The sequence below is a fragment of the Tamandua tetradactyla genome, chromosome 19, assembly GCF_023851605.1.
Source record: "Tamandua tetradactyla isolate mTamTet1 chromosome 19, mTamTet1.pri, whole genome shotgun sequence".
NCBI lineage: Eukaryota > Metazoa > Chordata > Mammalia > Pilosa > Myrmecophagidae > Tamandua > Tamandua tetradactyla.
Genome location: NC_135345.1, coordinates 19,505,237 through 19,522,587, shown reverse-complemented (window position 1 = coordinate 19,522,587; position 17,351 = coordinate 19,505,237). Strand labels below are relative to the sequence as shown.

Sequence of the window (17,351 nt, the reverse complement as noted above, 5' to 3'; positions counted from 1 at the left end):
CATTTTACAGAAGAGGAGAATAAGATCAAAAGAATTTGAAATTGTTTGCTGATGGTCTCAGAGTTCATCAGTGACAGATCTAGACCTGGCAAATGGGTACCAGTTTTGGAATACTCAATACAGAAAGATTAAAAAACAAACAATAAAAAAGTGCAAATTATATTATCCAAGCTAAAAGAAAACAAAGCGTACTGTATTTATGCATAAGAAAATTAGAAGCACCTAGGATTTACAACGTTCAATGTATTATCACTTAAATTTAGTTTTTAAATGTACTTAAAATCATCACAAGTATTATAACTATTGAACACAAGTATTATAACTATTGAATGACCCCTTGAAATGAAATGCAACCTATGGTACATTGAATTATTGATCCTAATTCTTCAGTTCCCTAGATTAATGCTGCACATCCACATCCCTGCCATGGCGTTATAGTGGGTATAATATTCTTCCCTGCACTGTGGCTTGATCTGGGCAAGTAAGGGTTTTCTAAATGTTTGGATGTTGGCAGATATGGTGGCTGAGGCTTGAAATGCATTGTATAGTTGTACATGCCATCGTGTGCTCCTGACTTTCTCGTGAGAACAGACCTAGAGTAATGAGTGGTCCAAACCACAACAAGAGTCAAGTGCACCCTTAGCTTAGATAATCTGAACCCCACCTCATCCACAGATGTGTGAGTGAGAAACCCTTGATTATTGCGTATGCATTTGAGATTTGGTATTAGTTGGTCAATAGCATCATTTTGCAATAGTGTGTGACTCACAATACTTTTGGTGCAAATCTACATAAGTGAGATTCCTTTTTGCTGTCTAAAGTAAATAATAAATGAGGTCTCAAGTGCTCAGGCCCACAGTTAGGGGGGAGATATTTTGTGAGAAATTCTTAGAGTTTCAGTTATTCAATTTTTCCTTACAGTTTTACATCCCCGCGATACATTCTATGATCATCCTCATTTATAGGTAGAAAAACAGAAAGGCTATTGAGTGGTAAGCTTCTCAAAAAAAGAATCTGCCTTATTTAACTTGGTATTCTTCAATTTGTATATTCTCTGGAATGTAATAAGTAATCAGCAAATATTTGCTGAGTAAAGGGATAAATAGAACTAAAATACAGACTTTCTGATTCCGTTTTAGTTTGCTCGTCTTCACAGTTGGATTGGTACTTGTCTGAAGATAGCTTCTCTGTAGGACAGGTTCCAAACATTTAAGAACCTGGTACTGAACATGCCCACATATTCTGAGTACTGTTCTCCTGAGATTCCCTCACTTCTTTGAGTAATGGTTTAATCTTGAATGCTTTTGTGGCCCTAATTTCACTTTTCCCACTTTATCTACTTGTGTTGTTTTCATTATTTGTAAAAAGATTTACTGAAAAAGGCTATTGAGCCTTCTACATGCTAGAGAGCGTACCATGGCTTTTCATATGCCATCTTTGCTGTGGTGTTATTTTTATGGTATTTGTTGACAAAAAACAACACTGAGGTTTATAAAAGTTAAGGAAATCATCCAAGGTTGCCCAGGAGTTTGTGGAGAGAGATTTTAAGTTCTAGACCAGTTTACTCCATTCAATACAATGCTCTTTCATTGGTCATGTGCTTTTTAAAAACATGCTTTCAGAGTGTCATTCCTGTGTTTTCCCACCTCTCCAAATTCCTGTTTTAGTATGCTCAACCAGTAGTTTTATAATAATTTCTTTTGGAACAAATTAAAAGATTATAAGTAGATTACTGAAATTGTATTTATTTTTTTGTTGGCTCACATTTCTTTTGTGTATTAGTACCTATGCCTTCTATTTATTTAAGATTAGTCAACAGTGGTTTTCTGGGGAAACTTGGCCTTGCACACATAGCATGACAGGTTTTGTGGAGAGTTGGGAAAGAACAAGGTTCTACTTCTAAATCTACCCACTGGAATAGGTAACAATAGTTCAAAGGAAGAAGGAATGAGAAATAGATCTAGCTATGCTGGCTTAGTTTCAAAGTAAAGGATGGAGTTTATGTGGTTTGGATCAATTGTAGTGATTTTTTAAGCAATGTACCAGAGCTTAGCAATACAAATGGAAGAAGTGGAGGCAGGATTGGACTTGGAACAAGCTAGTACTTAGTGCCCCTCTAAAATGATTTTTTCAAACATTTTTATTCACAATTTATTTTGGGAAGGAGAGTAGTACCTGGGGAAAGGGTTGCTTTCATTTGCGGGAAGGAAGAATGGGTACCGTCATTGGCCAGATTCCCCCTTGCACAGCCCTTTGGGCAAATCAAACCCTACAGCAGCTGGAAAAATTCAGTTGGCAAGGTGATTCAATGATGATCAAGTATTCAGGAACATGCCTCTTAAGGGCTCACTCCCACTTATTTACTCTTCATCAAATTGGTCCTAGCAAACGCAGAAAGAAGGTGCATTGGAGAGTTGTTCCCCATTGATTTACACTTCCATGAATGTTTTAGTATGTCCTTAGAGATGGGAAATTTTGGCTATTCTAAGAGTTAATCTTCTTTTGGATGGAAATCCCAATCAGACGGGTGGAACCAGGTGATAAGAAATCTAGACACTTGTATGGAGATGAGTGAGGCTGACTGTGGGCATACTGAAAGCTCACTAATGTGAAACAGGGCTAGGTCTCTGAATGGTAACCTGGCCAAGACAAACAAAACAATGAAGTCCACAAATACAGGTAGAACACGTATACATTCCCTGTCTAAACTAAGCTTCGATGTTGGGTCAAAGAAAGCAAGACACAACTAAGATTTGAATACTATTAGAAAGCATCTGCCTCAGTTTGCCAGAAATGCTGTAGCAAAGTACCACAGACTACTTGACATAAACAACAGGAATTTACAGTCTCAAATTTTTGAAAGCTAGAAGTCAAGAATTAAGGTGTCAGCAAGATCAGGCTTCCTCTGAAGTCTTTAGGATTTGACAATGTCTTGCTGACAATTCAAAACTCAGTCTCTATCATGTGGCTATCTCTATTCCCTCTGTCTCTTCCTCACTGTGTGCAGATTTTGTCTACTTCTGCCATATCAGATTAAGGCCTACCCTGATTCAGTTTGGCTGTACCTTAATTAATAACATCTTCACAGATCCTATTGACAAGTGGGTTCACATCCACAGGACCAGGGATTAGGACTTGGCCATGTCTCTCATATCCTATGGATAACAGTATCCATGGGAAAGCTATTCCTAAATAAAAACTCTAGACAGAAAATATTGAAGCATGGTTTAGGAATAGAATTAGGGTTTGAAGCAAAATAGGATGTTAAGGGGTGAGGTGAGGGGGTAGATTGAATCATGTCCCCACCATTATACTTTCCTGCCTGCTGAAACAAATATGATGCAATGGATTGACTTAAACAACAGGGATCTATTGGCTTACAGTTACATGGCTAGGAGAAGTCCAAAATCAAGATGTCATCAAGGTGAAGTTTTCTTCCAGTGTATGTGGCATTCTGGCACTGGCTGCTGGTGATCCTTGGTCCATAACTTTTCTGTCACATGGCAATGCACATGGTAGCCTCTCCTGGCTTCTACCTTCTCTTCCAGACTCTGTTGAAGTTCAGCTTCTGGATGTTCCCTTCAGTTTTCTCTCTATGTGTGGCATTCATTATATGGTCTTCAGTAATATGCTAAAAATCCATTCTGATTCAGCTAGATCAACTAGATGAAGTAACCTCATCAAAAGTTCTTATTTACAAGCATTCACACTCACAGAAAATTATGAAATATGATGACATGTATTTATGAGGTACATAGCTCTGAGTCGTCATACCTACAAAGACATTTTCAAGTCCTGCCTCCCAGTTCTGTGATTGTGAACTCATTTGTTCAGATGATGCCAAATTGAATAAGGGTGGGCCTTAATCTAACATGACTGGAGTCGTTATAAGGGACAGAAACATAGACAGAGACACAGATGACTGAGGACAGAGCAGGTGGAGTAGAAGCCACAAAAGACGACTAAAATGACTGATAGCCATGAGACAGAGGCAGAGATTGAGTACTTGCAAGCCACCTCCAGAATGCTACAAACTTTTGGGAAAGCTTGCCTGTCAATACCTTGATTTTGGAGTTTTAGCTTCTAAAATTCTGAGACAATAAATTCCTGTTTAAGCCAACTAGCATGTTGTATTTGTTATAGCAGCTGTAACAAACTAAGATGGCATGAGCTGATATGAAAGAAAGGTAGCTGCCAGATCACAAACCACCTTACTGGCCACTGCTGTAGGGAGATAATGGAGAATTTTATTCTTTGTATCATTGTAGTTCTTCTGTTTGGAAATGAAGACCTCCAGGAACCTCTAGGAACTATGCTAAGCTACATCTGACCATCAGTTGATTAATAGAAGCATCTCTTATTAAGCCCAACAAGGGATTGCACTGTTGAAATACTCTGGCTGATATTGGAGAAGTCACATGTTAAGTGGGACTAAGTGTTCTTTTTTGTGTGTTATACATGATCTCTGCAATTGTAGATTGCATAACATTTTGTTAAGATCATTAATTGTTCTTCTGGTTGTTATTAATTGTTTTTCATTCATTTATAAATTGTGCTTCTGCAAACTGCCCCTAAGGCATAAATTCAAAAATAGAGCTTTGATTATAATAAGTAAGTATTATTAACAAAAGCAATTACAATTAATAATTTTGACTAAGGAATACACAATGATAGCCTTTAGTGGTTTCCCACTGGGTAAACTAGATTAAATCACTTGCATAAAAGAAAAAATCTTTATTCTTGTCTTTACCAAACATTGTAACTAGACACTGCATTTGGATATTTCAATCTTCTTCATACAGAATTGGAAACTAAAGCTCAAGTTACATAAGTTGTTGCTAATTGGTTGGTGATATGAGGCTGAAGTGTCAAACTCAGGATTTTAATCTGGCTGTCATTTTCTCCATATTACACATGAGATAACTGAGTTTTAGATCATTTTCTAACTTAAATGCAGTCTTATACCTTGAAGGTAACCCAATGGACATTCAAACAGAATTCTCTCAGAATCTTTCTACTGTTTCCCAGAAGCCTATGCTATGATCCAACAACATTATTCAACATAAACACATCTCCAAGAAAACCAAGTTAAATATTCTAGTATATTAGATTTTTATTTGTTATGACTTCCTACAAAGACAATGTTAAGTTGTTTACCTTCTGTTGTTTACCCACGTGATCAGATTGGGCTGGGAGTGATCATATAAGTCATATTTTCTCCAAGAAATATGAGAGAAGCACAAAGAGTTTAAGTGATCTGCCCTCTATCACATAGCTCATAATGGTAGAGATATTATTTTGAATTCAGATCTTTCTGTCTCCAAAATCCTATTTCTTGCCAAAATACATCCAGATCTCTTTACATGGTGTTGACTTCCTTTTTCATATCATGTGGAAGGAAAAAGTTCCTCAGAATATCTGCCATGAGAACTGCTCTCAGCGTTAATATAACCTGGATTTTCCCAGTCCAAATAGTATTTGGCTATTTGTGGCATGGTAATAAACTACATTTCCTTGATTTGCTCCTGCCTGTTCACATAATTCTCAGCAAAGTTTTCCCCATTTATGCTTGGATGACCAGTCATGATCTTATGGATGTATTGGTCAGCTAGTCCATCTACCCCCCACAATCTGCTTACATCACTTCCCCACATGGTCCAAGACCCTGGTGAATATTTCTCTGCAATTTGAAGGCTATTCTCATACCATTGTGACAGGTGTCTTTTGTGAGGCATGGGCACTTGATGTTCCCTGTGGGAGGTTCTCATGTGCCTTGGATCATCTCCATTCCAGTTCTAATCTATAGCAAGAACACACTCAAGGGGTCATGTAGGAAGTAACATAAATTCGGTAGCATTTAGATTAGAGTGCTCAGTTTTTACCAAAGGCTGCAAGGGATGACTTAATCCAGCATTCCTAGATTAAAAATATTTTATTATCTCTTTAATTTTAGGTGGATAGTAGTAAGCAAAGAGAGTATAGATCAGCTGCAATTTATGCTCAGTCTGCTTATCACAAGGAAAATTAGTTCAAAATGACCCCGTCCTTCCTTGAGTAAAGGCAGTCAATTCAAAATAAACAAACAAAAAAAAGTACAAGAGAAAGATTGCACCAGCTGTCTTCTTCTTCTTCTTCTTTTTTTTTTTATGTATTAACTGTTGGCCCAATTGACATCAGGCTCTCCCATTCCCATTAATCATATAACTCATTCTTTCTTACAGGAGGGCAAGAGAGGAAGGGGGAGAGAGTGAGGGCATTTACCAGATACCCCTTCAACAGCCTTTCATGAAAGGCCACAATTGCTGCTAGAAATTCCTTGTGCAGGGAAATATGAGGGTATTTCCAATGCTACCAAGACCGACATGACCACATTGCCTTGCTGGGTGGGGACCAAACCTTAATCTTCCACTCAATGGGGGAAAGTGCTCTTCTTTGTAGTTCTTTGTGGCATCTGATCACCTGTGCCCTGAAGCAGCATTGCCCTGCATCTCAAAGTATCCTTTGTGAGATGTTTCCCCAATTTCCCTAAAATGAATCACCAGCCTCCTCCTTTAATCCAAATAATACCTACTCTTCTTCCCCTCCATTGTTCATTCTCTGCAAATATGTTCATGAAAATGAGCCCTCCCAGAATTTTCCTTTACTTGAAACCAGTGGTCATCACAGTCCAGGATCAGCAGGGTCATTGGGCAGCCAGCTTTGGGATCCTCTCTTCTTTCTCCCGTCCAGGAGGCTCTTGGGTCCATTGCTGGGCCTGGATCCTTTTCTAAATCCTTAAACAATCAGCCCTGCTTCTCATTGCTCTTCTCTCCTCCTCAGGTCTCTGTTTTGTCATTTACCATGTCCTTTCCTCCACTGGCAGGGATTGGAGTGGGATGGAAAAATTAAAAACAAAACAAAACATAGAGACACAAACAAAATGCCAGCACAGCCTCAAAACACCAATCTCCCGCCCCCCACCCCCACCCCAGGTTATCTCCTTTGACCCTTCATTTTCTCCCTCAAAATCTATATGATACCTGCCTTTCTTTTCTTTGCTTGCTTTCTGATAATTTATTTTCTAGCTTCTATCTTAATCTCCATAACAGATAGAGCTATATATAGCTCAGATCCTGCCCTCAAGGCACTCACACCTAAAGGCAGAGACAGATAAGTCAACAACTATTTGAAATAAAGCATAAGAAGTGAGATAGTCAAGTATGAACCAAGCAAACAACATAGCCAATTGATAAGTAGCTTGTTTTCTGAGTTTAAACCTCATTTCTGCCATGTGCATGTGGTGTGATCTTGGGTAAATCATCCATTCCCTCTGTGCCTCAGTCTCTTTACCTAAAAAGAAGACATAAGTGAGTGTGAAGATGATTGTGTGGATTAAATGAGTTAATATATGAGAATTGTGCACCGTACAAAGTAAGGGCAAAGAACATTTGTTTTTATTAAATGGTGACAAAGGGTGGGGTGATAAAATGGGGCAGAGTGGAGGCTGCTTATGGATGGCTTTGCAGTAGGGTAAAATATTTAGGCTGTGAGTTGAGAGAAGAGTGAGTGAGGTATGGAGGACATCCAGTCAGCCCTCCACACCTCTGCAAAGGCAGAGGCACGAAGTGTGAAGCAGTCCTCATCAAGCATTGCGCAGAGCAGGGTGTAACTGGAAGGTAAGGAAGATGGTGGAAGGAAATGAAGATAGGAAATATGCAGGGACTCGGCTGTGGAGAATTCACATGTGTAGTGGAAAGATGTTTGCAGATCACCCTATAAAAAAATGGTTTGCTTGGGAGAGTGTTAAATAGATTTGTTTTGTCAACCAACAACTGGATTAGAAGGTATATTATTTTTATTTTATTTCAGGGTCAGATACTTTTCCTTCTAAGGGGTGTTTTCCCTGGAGTTGGGTTCCTTTTCTTGGTTGAGGATTGGTTCATGAAAGCTAGCAAATTCCCGCCAATCACCATAGGTTACATAAATGAACTAGTTTTCTGGATAAATTCAGGTTTCAGGTTGCTTTTCCTCTTCTCCCCCCCAAAATCCTGAAGGTTCTCATGGAACTTTTTTCTTGGTGATGTTTATTTTGCACTTCTTTTTTGGCAGGTGTTCCACACCTCATGGCAACCCAGAAGAGGCTATAATGTTTACTTCTGCAAAGTGACTCTCAAATAAAAAAGCGCTTTTTCTTCATTGGAAGCATTATTATATTAAACTAGCATTTGATCCAGGATTTGAACTATTGAAGATTCCTGGAACTCTGTGGAAAACTGAATGTGCTCAAACCCCTCTCTGTGTTGCATAAAGTTGAGGGTCTCTTGTGCTTGCAATGACAACTTTCTCACTCCCCAGTTCTCCATTATTTGAGCTTGCTCTTTTTTGTTATTGTTGTTATTCTTACCTTATAGAGACTGGCCACAAATTTGTTGAGCATGACTCATCATACACAGCACACGTCTCTGTTGCAATGCACCAGTGTTTATCAGCACAGCCATGTCTTAGCAATATCAAATGCCATTACACAGTCAATAAAGTGTTGGAAAGACACAGTGGCATGACCTCATTGTTCTTGTGTTAGATTGGATTCTAAATCCTACATGTGGACCAGGTTAGGTGTTTTGTGCCCTCTCGTATGTGTGCATATGGGCTTGGCAGCATAATTATGGATGCCATATTCCTACTAAAGATTCTTTCCTTCTCCACATGTTCATGCCCTTGATGATTCCTAGTTCTCTTCCTATTTTGAACTGGAATCATTTAATTTCTGCTAAACCTTTCCCATCCCACCCATCCGTGCTAAAAATAAATGTAATAAAATGCAAGCATTGCTTATTTTATTAGGTGCTTTGGTATGTAAATTGTAAGGGCATGCAGAAATTAGGGATCATGATTTTAGGGTCACTATGCACTATTTATGGATATAATCTTCTGAAAAAGCCACATCTCATTTTCCTAGCACTTAGTACAGGGCTGAATATACAGATTCTTAAGAAAGATTTGATGAATGAAGGAATTAACGATTTCCCTGACTCTCTGGTGTCAAAGGCAATTTAGGGGTCAGTTAGTTAAACAGCCTATCCAATTCTGGATCTGTAATATCCTTGTCAAAGTTGAACTCCTCGGAGAATTGGGTTCATTACCTCCCCAGACCCCAACCCTGGATTGGGATGAGTGTGGTTCTTATAAAGTTCTTGCTTATATTAAAGTTCAAATCCCTATGGTTTCCAACTATTGATCTGGACTTTCTGCCTTTACTCTTGATAAATGCTTAGCTTAACAATCCAAGTCAGTTACTAAAATCCAGAATGCTAAAACAATATTTTAGTGAAACAAAGAGATCCACATTGTGCAGATTGAGAATGAGTCTTTTATCTGGTGTACACTCATTTTTATTTCTTTCATTGGTCATTATATCTCACTTTTGAACAATTTATTGATTGCATGAAATATCTTCTGCATATCCTCAAGCTTTTCTTTTGAATATTACATGAATGTATTATAATGTCTCTGTCTTCTTCTGAGAACAGCAGTTTTATATTTTTTCAATGAAGCAAATGACTTGTATTTTTCTTCACCTGACCTCCTGCTATGGAACAAAACAATCTTTTTCTGTATGTTCTGATTGATATTAATGCATTAATGAAGCAAGCAGAAGCAGGAGTGTTTAGGGGTTAAAAACTCTGGTTCAGACTCTTTCATTTAAAAGCTTGACTCTACCTCTATCTGTGTGACCTTAAGTAAATCATTTTACTTCTCTGTCTCAGTTTCCTAATTCATAAAATGCTTACAATAATGAAACCCACCATCAGAGCAAAAAAAATTCAATTTCCACGAAGTGCTTTGAGGAGAAACTGCCCCAAACCAAGCAGTTGATAATTGCAAGCTGTTATTTAGTTTCTTGGCTAAAATCCCTTTTTGTATTATATCATTTAAACTTCTTTCCATAATTCTATAATGTCTACACTAGTACTACTATTAGGAACCAGAAAATAACAATGGCCTTGTCTGAAACTATGTAGCCAATCTTCTTTATTCCATGCACCAACATTTCTTCTTCCCTCCAACCATCGGAGGCAGCTTCTTAGGAGGAAAGCAGGTTTCTAGAGTACAAGAAATGGGTCCTCTTTACTTAAAATTATCTCTTGTCATGACCAGTGATGTTGAAGCTCCCCATTGAAATAGGTGCGCTCTCTGGAATAAGTTATAATACTAATATTTATGTAGCATTTATTATGCGCTGGGTACTAGCATACTATTCTAAATACTTTGCATGTGCTAATTAATAATTATTAAACAGTCCTATATGTTAAATAATGTTGTTAACCCCGTCGAACAAATACTTAACAAAGTCACAGAGAGGCTAATATTCATGTAATATTCAGAAGAAAATCTTGAGGATATGCAGAAGATATTTCATGCAATCAATAAATTGTTCATAACTGAGATATAATGACCAATGAAAGAAATAAGAATGTGTGTATACCAGATAATCTAAAGATTATCCCTATGAGATGGAAATTGGACTTGAACCAAATAGTTTATTTTTGGAGCTAGACTTCCGCATCCCACTTTTCTCCCCAGAATTAGATTATCATCTATGACGCCGAGAACATCTCTGTTTGTCTTACAATGATTTTCATAGTGCCTGGCACAGAGTGGGAACTCTGTAAATGTGTAGTGAATGAATGAGCCAATGAAACACTCTCTCCTTTGAATTATTTCGTCAGATGAAGTCTATAAGCAGAGACGTGAAGGGGCAACTGAATAAACTTTAAGATGCACCTGGTTAAGGTCAGGGAGAAGAAAACAATTTTTTCAATGCATTGAAATCTTACTGTGGCAAAAGCTCTTTGGTGGATGCTAGACACTTTTATATGCATTATGGTTTATTCCTCAGAAATTTTGTGGAATAAAAAGTATCTCATATTTATAGAACATCAGTTTTTTACTTGTCTTGGCTTATTTTTCTCCCAAATAGTAGTGAGAGAGGAACACAGTTGCGCACTCTGGTTTAAACCTCAAAACCACAACACTAACAATTGCATCATACTCTGTGTTGTTGGATAACAAGAATAACAGAAGCACTAACAAGCCGCACAGCTATCAAAAGGTCACAAAGAAATATAGTAACTAGGCTGGGGTGAACAGGGGTTCACCCTAGGGCATTGATATTTATAGCATGCTAAAAGCTACGGTTCGTTACTAAATGACTATGCTGAGTTCTGAATCTGCTTCTACCTGATTAGATTTGCCCACCACTTTCCCCACTGTCTCTTTGGTTTGATAGGTAACCCTCTCCTATCTTAAATCAGACCTTTGGGAGCTTGAGAAGTTTGATGAAGCATGACACCTAAGGTAAATGGAGACTTTCTTTCTTTCTCCCTTTATTTGCTTTTTTTTTTTTTTTTTTTTTTTTCCTGTTTTGATATTCCTTAAAACTAGAAACTTCCTTCATTTTAGAGTTTCGGGCATATTTCATGTTGCCCACCTAAACCCCAAAATGCTATTTGTATCCCTAAATATAACAAGATGGTTTCAACTAAGAATGATTAGTAGAGCATAATGATTAGAGATAAAAGTGCAGACTGGAGTCAGACTGCATAGATTCTCAGTTCTTGTCCTTACTACATAAGTGACGACATGCACACACACATTTGTCCTTCAGTCTATGTCAATTTATATATTTTTAAAGTCTGTGCATGACTTTCTGCATTTATGTAACTATATGGTTGCTTTTAAACTTAAGTAATTTAATTTGCACAAGCTACTTACACCATTGCCTGGCAGTACTCCATGCACTTGATAAAGTTAAACTACTTTTTGTTTTTGCCACTATTATCCTTATTTCATGACCAAATAACAAACAACCAAATAATGAAAAATACTTTCTATTTAATATAAAACCTTATATCTACCTTAATGAATCACTCATTATTCAAATACTCTCGCTAACTAATGTGACACTTTATCACTAGTTGAAATTCCTTGCAACTAACTTTTTTCTCATATGTAGGTTTTGCAAAATTTACTTGGTGTATACATTTATGTCTACAATTCCTGAGATATATCCTCCTGCAACTTTTCCTTTTCTCTTCTTTTACCCATCCATTAAAGTCTCATTTATATTCTATAAGCTTCTCCAACTATCAGCACACCTAAAGACCCATGTCAAAGAGACCCATCTAGGAAACATTTTATAGAAGGAACTGTTGCTTTTTGGATAAGCACCCACACAACACACACGTACACTGTGCATTGGAATCATACTGTATATAGTTTTATATCTCTCTGAAAGTCAAATATTGTTAGCAGTATATGTTTTACCTAGCATTTTATGATGTGAATTTTATTGGCTCTTTAACAACACATCATGTGAATCCTAGAAATAATGCAACCAGTTTCTATTACATATTTAAATTGCTTTCGATTTTTCTTTGCTTTAATAATGTGATGGATATCTTCTTATATGATTCTTTGTAGCTCAACAGAGCAAAAGGATAGGTGTCATTTAAGGCTCTTAATATATAACCCAGTGTAGTAATTATTAAAATATGTATTTTCTATATATCTGCTCTTTAATTCTTGCCTCTTTGCATGTATTTTCTGGTTTTTTTGTCAAGAAAAATTTGAGGATTGAATTATAAACCAGCACATTATCTTTACACAGGGTTACAGGATGGATCCTCAAAAATACTGCTTGAATGCTATTTTTGCAGGTCATCTTGATTTGTGAATTCATTTGCTCTACATGTTCTGAAACTCAGGGAATAAAGAGGTAGACTAAATTCAATTAACAGTAGAGATAGAACAAAAACATTTCTTATAATATTACAAAATATATTGGAGCAATTGGCATCATGCTCTTTAGAAATTTGAATATATTGAAAATGTTCTTTAACTTTAACTAGACTAGTCCTTTATTGTGTGTGCTCAGTCCAGGATACTGCTCCATTGTCTGACGTGTTCTGAGGTATCTTTTGCCTCATTTCAAGCTAGATTCTCAGAAGTGCTGGCAAGACCACATGCATTTAGGGGACCCTCAAATATGTTTTAGCTACCCATAACAAAATACCCATAGCTCTGTAACAAAACAGTACAACAATCAGTTGCCCAGGTGGCCATTAGCCACTTGAATTTACTCCAGATATTTCCTGTATTCCATGAAACAAACTTTTGCAGAAAGCACATTTTCAAATATCTTCCTGTGCTTAAAATTTAGGTACTAAACACAGAGACTCAGTAGAAATGTAGAAATCAAAGTTCATTTACTCATCCAGTTGTCCCCTACAGATGTGTTTCCTTGCCAGATGTCAAATGGATTACTGATTATTTTCATGGCTTTTCAAAAACTCTCTTCCTTTGCTGCTTTTCTTAGACTCTGATACACTTCCTTTCTCTTCATTTCTGGCAGTGCTTTCATGACATATTGAATCAGGATCTGAGAGGCTAAAAGATAGGTTCTTTCATGTCTTCAGCCTTTCTCAACACCAAACCACATGTTGGAATGACCTGAGGTAGTAAAAAAGAAGCCAATGATCAGGTTGTTTTCTTGCCTTTGCCTATAAAACCATCAACATCCCTAAGCCTGAGAAAACACGAGTTGGCTTGAGACACAATGATTTTCCTTTCCGCTGTCTGGGAGCCACAAAACCCACACCCATTTCCTCTCCAGGCACAATCATTTCATTTTCAAACCTCATATTGCTTTGGGAAATGGCAGAGTTTTGGGAAAACTCAGATTTTTGGAAATGCCAGACTTTCAGAATTGAATTTCAGTTGATGGACAATGACATTCCCTTTTTGTTTTTGTTTTTCTCTTAACCACAATGGGAGGGACTTAAAATAATTTCTCTAGTACTCTATACTACATCCGCTTATATTCAATTTCACCTCAGTGGCTGCTTTATATTCTATTTATAGTTTTATTTAAAACACTACTCTTGAAATAAATCTTTTATCAATATCACTTTTCCCAGAGTAGCATTTTGTAATGCGTGACAGTTTCAAGATGTGGAAAAATAACCTATATCCAGAATAGTGAAAGGATGTCAGGGCTCTTGCACATTGTCAACTCTACTTTTGACTTTATTTTTATTTTCCCTATTAATTACTCCTTTAGTTTCACTTCCTGTTTTATCCATCTCATATTGTTCTAATGCACTATGTTGACAACAATGAAAATCAGCAGAGCCAAAGTATAAAGGAGTCTTTTTAAAAATAATATCTGAAAATATCAACAGCTATCTACAATATCGAACTTTATTCTTAACTTCTCACATTGTTCTTAAGCAAATTAAGGTTCAACTACAGTCTAACAAAATGAAGAGCAGGATGGTTGAAAACTAATATAAGTTGTGTGACATGAAGGATATCACAGCTGAGACTCATCCATGTACTTAGGGAACCAAAATACTGTGAAGCTTCTTCACCTCCAAACGCTTGGGTGACGTCATAAATACTGAACAAGATAAAGAATACATACTTGTTGGTTGTTCCATTAGAGACTTGCTTAAAGGGCTGGGAGATTCTCTGTAAGCATTTTTTGACCCTCAGTGAAATAAGTATGGCTGAGACACAAAGCCATCATCTGATATAAATTGATCAATATAGATGATCTGGCCAAATGGTTCTGGTGTCTCAATGGCCTTTTCCAGTACTGATGAATTTAAATGGGAAATGTCCATTTTTTCAGTTTAGTTTTTATCTTGGCCTCATAATCTGATATTCCAGGAAGAGTTTGGCTGAATTCAGGGATTCTTATTTACTATTCTAATCTCATGAATCCAATGAAGCTCTTCTTCTCCTGTCGCTTCCTTGGAAACCCTTTCATACAATGAGTTTTCTCATGCTTGTTTCATTCAAATGCAATTTCTTCTGTAAGTACCAGCTTTTCCCTGCTTATTTTTGTAGAAACCCTTCCCACCTAGAGAGGATGAGCAATGTTTTAATTTGAAATAAATAAATAATATTTGGTAGTATACTATTTTGGTCTCTGTGGAATTATTTCATAGAAGAAATGATATCTGAACAGAAAAAAAATCCATTGAGTACTCCTACCTGAGCCCTGTTTCCTGGCTGATGTTACATGTTACTCTGGTCAGTTTGATTTTAATTGGTTCAGGCAACTGAACTTCAGTGTTTTCCATAAGATATTAATCTGTGCTCAGTGACTTTCCTAGTAAGAATTGTGTGTGTGTGTGTTTGTAAACATAGATCACCCTTTTGAACTTTTCTCCCTCTGTTATATTTACATGTTTCAGATGATGGCACATGGTTCTCCCATCTTCTTTCCTTGTTTGCTCCCAGGCTGTGTGTAAATACTTGTTTCTCTACTCGGAAGTCAATTCATAAAGATACGTAAGATACCACTTGAATCTCTCTGACTTAAGAACTTGTTCCGGCAAGAAGTTACTTGTTCCTTAATGGAAATATTCCATACTTACTGTGGTAGTTAGATTCAGTTGTCAACTTGGCCGGGTGAAGGTGCCTAGATCTATTGCTGTGGACGTGAGTGTGTGAACCACATCTGTTGCTGATTACATCTGTAGTAGGCTAGGAGGCATGCCTGCTGCAAAGAATGATGTTTGATTTAATTGGCTGGTGCTTAAATGAAAGAGCTCAATGTAGCACAGCCCAAGAAGCTCAGCATACCTCATCTCAGCACTTGCAGCTCAGCCCAGGCCTTTGGAGGTGCAGAAAGAAATCACCCCTGGGAAAGTTGTTGGAACCAAGAGGCCTGGAGAGAAGGCCAGCAGAGACCACCCTGTGCCTTCCCACGTAAGAAAGAACCTCAGCTGAAAGTTAGTTGCCTTTCCTCTGCAGAACTAATGAAATAAATCCCCTTTTATTAAAAGCCAATCCATCTCTAGTGTGTTGCATTTCAGCAGCTAGCAAACTAGAACACTAACAATGGAAATTAAGTCAGCCTTAGTTTGCAGTGGTGTCTTAGTTTCTGGATGCTATGATAAATACAACACAATGGGTCAGCTTAACAATGGGAATTTACTGTCTCATGATTTCAGAGACAAAAAGGCTTGCTTCCTCCCAGAGTCAATAGCATTCTGAAGGGCTGGAAATCCTTGGGTTCCTTGGCTTTCCCTTTACATTGTTATGTCTTTCCTTTCTCTTCCTGCTTCCCTTGACTCATAGCTGCTCGCCCTTCCTCAAGCACTCTCTTCATAAGCCCCCCAGTACTAGGACCAGGACTCATCCTGACTCAGTTGGCCTTACCTTAACCAAAAATAGCATCTGCAAAAACATCCTATTTACAATGATCTTATTCCACAGTAATGGGATTATGATTAAGAACATTTTTTTTCTTGGGTACATAATTCAACCTACTTCATGTGATAAGTAAATCTAGAGACCCAGTCCATGTAGAATTTATTATCCTCTTTTCTAGAAACATATTTTTGCTTTTGCTACTCTCATGAATTCAAAATGTTTAAAGAAATCAGTGATCAGCTTGCTGGGTAGTAAAAATTTTGATGTGGAAATGAACAGAATAGAATGTTAGTGAAAATGAGTTCTAGCTTTTAAATGAATTATTTCTCACTAAGGTTATTTTATTTTGCACATTTCCTGCTAAATATATTCACCAAATAAGATTGCAATTTAGATAATAAGTAGCTCAGGATGGAGAGCCTTATTGTTCAGTTGTATTTTGCTTGGAGATTAGATTTTAAAATCAATATTGATGGTGAAAAATTAATCCAAAATGTCCACGGAAAATACTGCAGAGAACCTACAAAGTGCAAACATTTTTAATGATCAGGAAAGGGCCTCAAAATTGTTTGCTATAGGTTTACTAAAATGCAGTGATTTTTCTCTGTTGCATGATGTATAAGAGATGTAATCAGCCACCCTGAGTGACTATCGATCATGAATGTTTGGTTGAATTTGGGTAAGTTAAACATGCATATTATATTATACAATTCTAATTATTTTCTAACCCACATAACAAGTCACAAAGGCATAAGATTAAGTGAACTTTTAAGAAGAATACAACTCCAGGGTACTGTGGTTTTTATCTATTAGCCCTATAATTTTTCTTATTTAACAAATACTTTTGGTAAAGTAACATTTCAAGAAAACATGGTAAATGAATTCATTACTCAGAATCTACTGCCTCAAAGGAACTTTTAATCATTTTGTTTGTTCTTGACTAAGTCTTTAAGGTTGCCATTTACAGTGGTGTAAAGACAATGCTGTCATGTAAGGAGAGATCCTTTCTTTGAGAAATTCCATAGTGACAGCTTTTTTTTTTTTTTACTATTTTTCAGCAATTATTATGAGAACTCTCAGTGTCTTATTGATGCAAAGCACAAAAATTGTGTTATGCCAAATATGGAAATACAATAAGTATTTCC

The 17,351-nt window shown here is 37.0% G+C and overlaps 1 long non-coding RNA gene across 2 annotated transcripts in view; it reads left to right on the top strand.

Annotated features, from left to right (window-relative positions):
• LOC143663500 (uncharacterized) overlaps positions 1-17,351 on the top strand; it is a 143,025-nt gene that overhangs the window by 92,812 nt on the left and 32,862 nt on the right. For both annotated transcript variants that reach the window (XR_013165969.1, XR_013165967.1), the window contains one exon: positions 11,270-11,337. This is a non-coding gene — a long non-coding RNA (uncharacterized LOC143663500). The remainder of the gene's footprint in view (positions 1-11,269; positions 11,338-17,351) is intronic.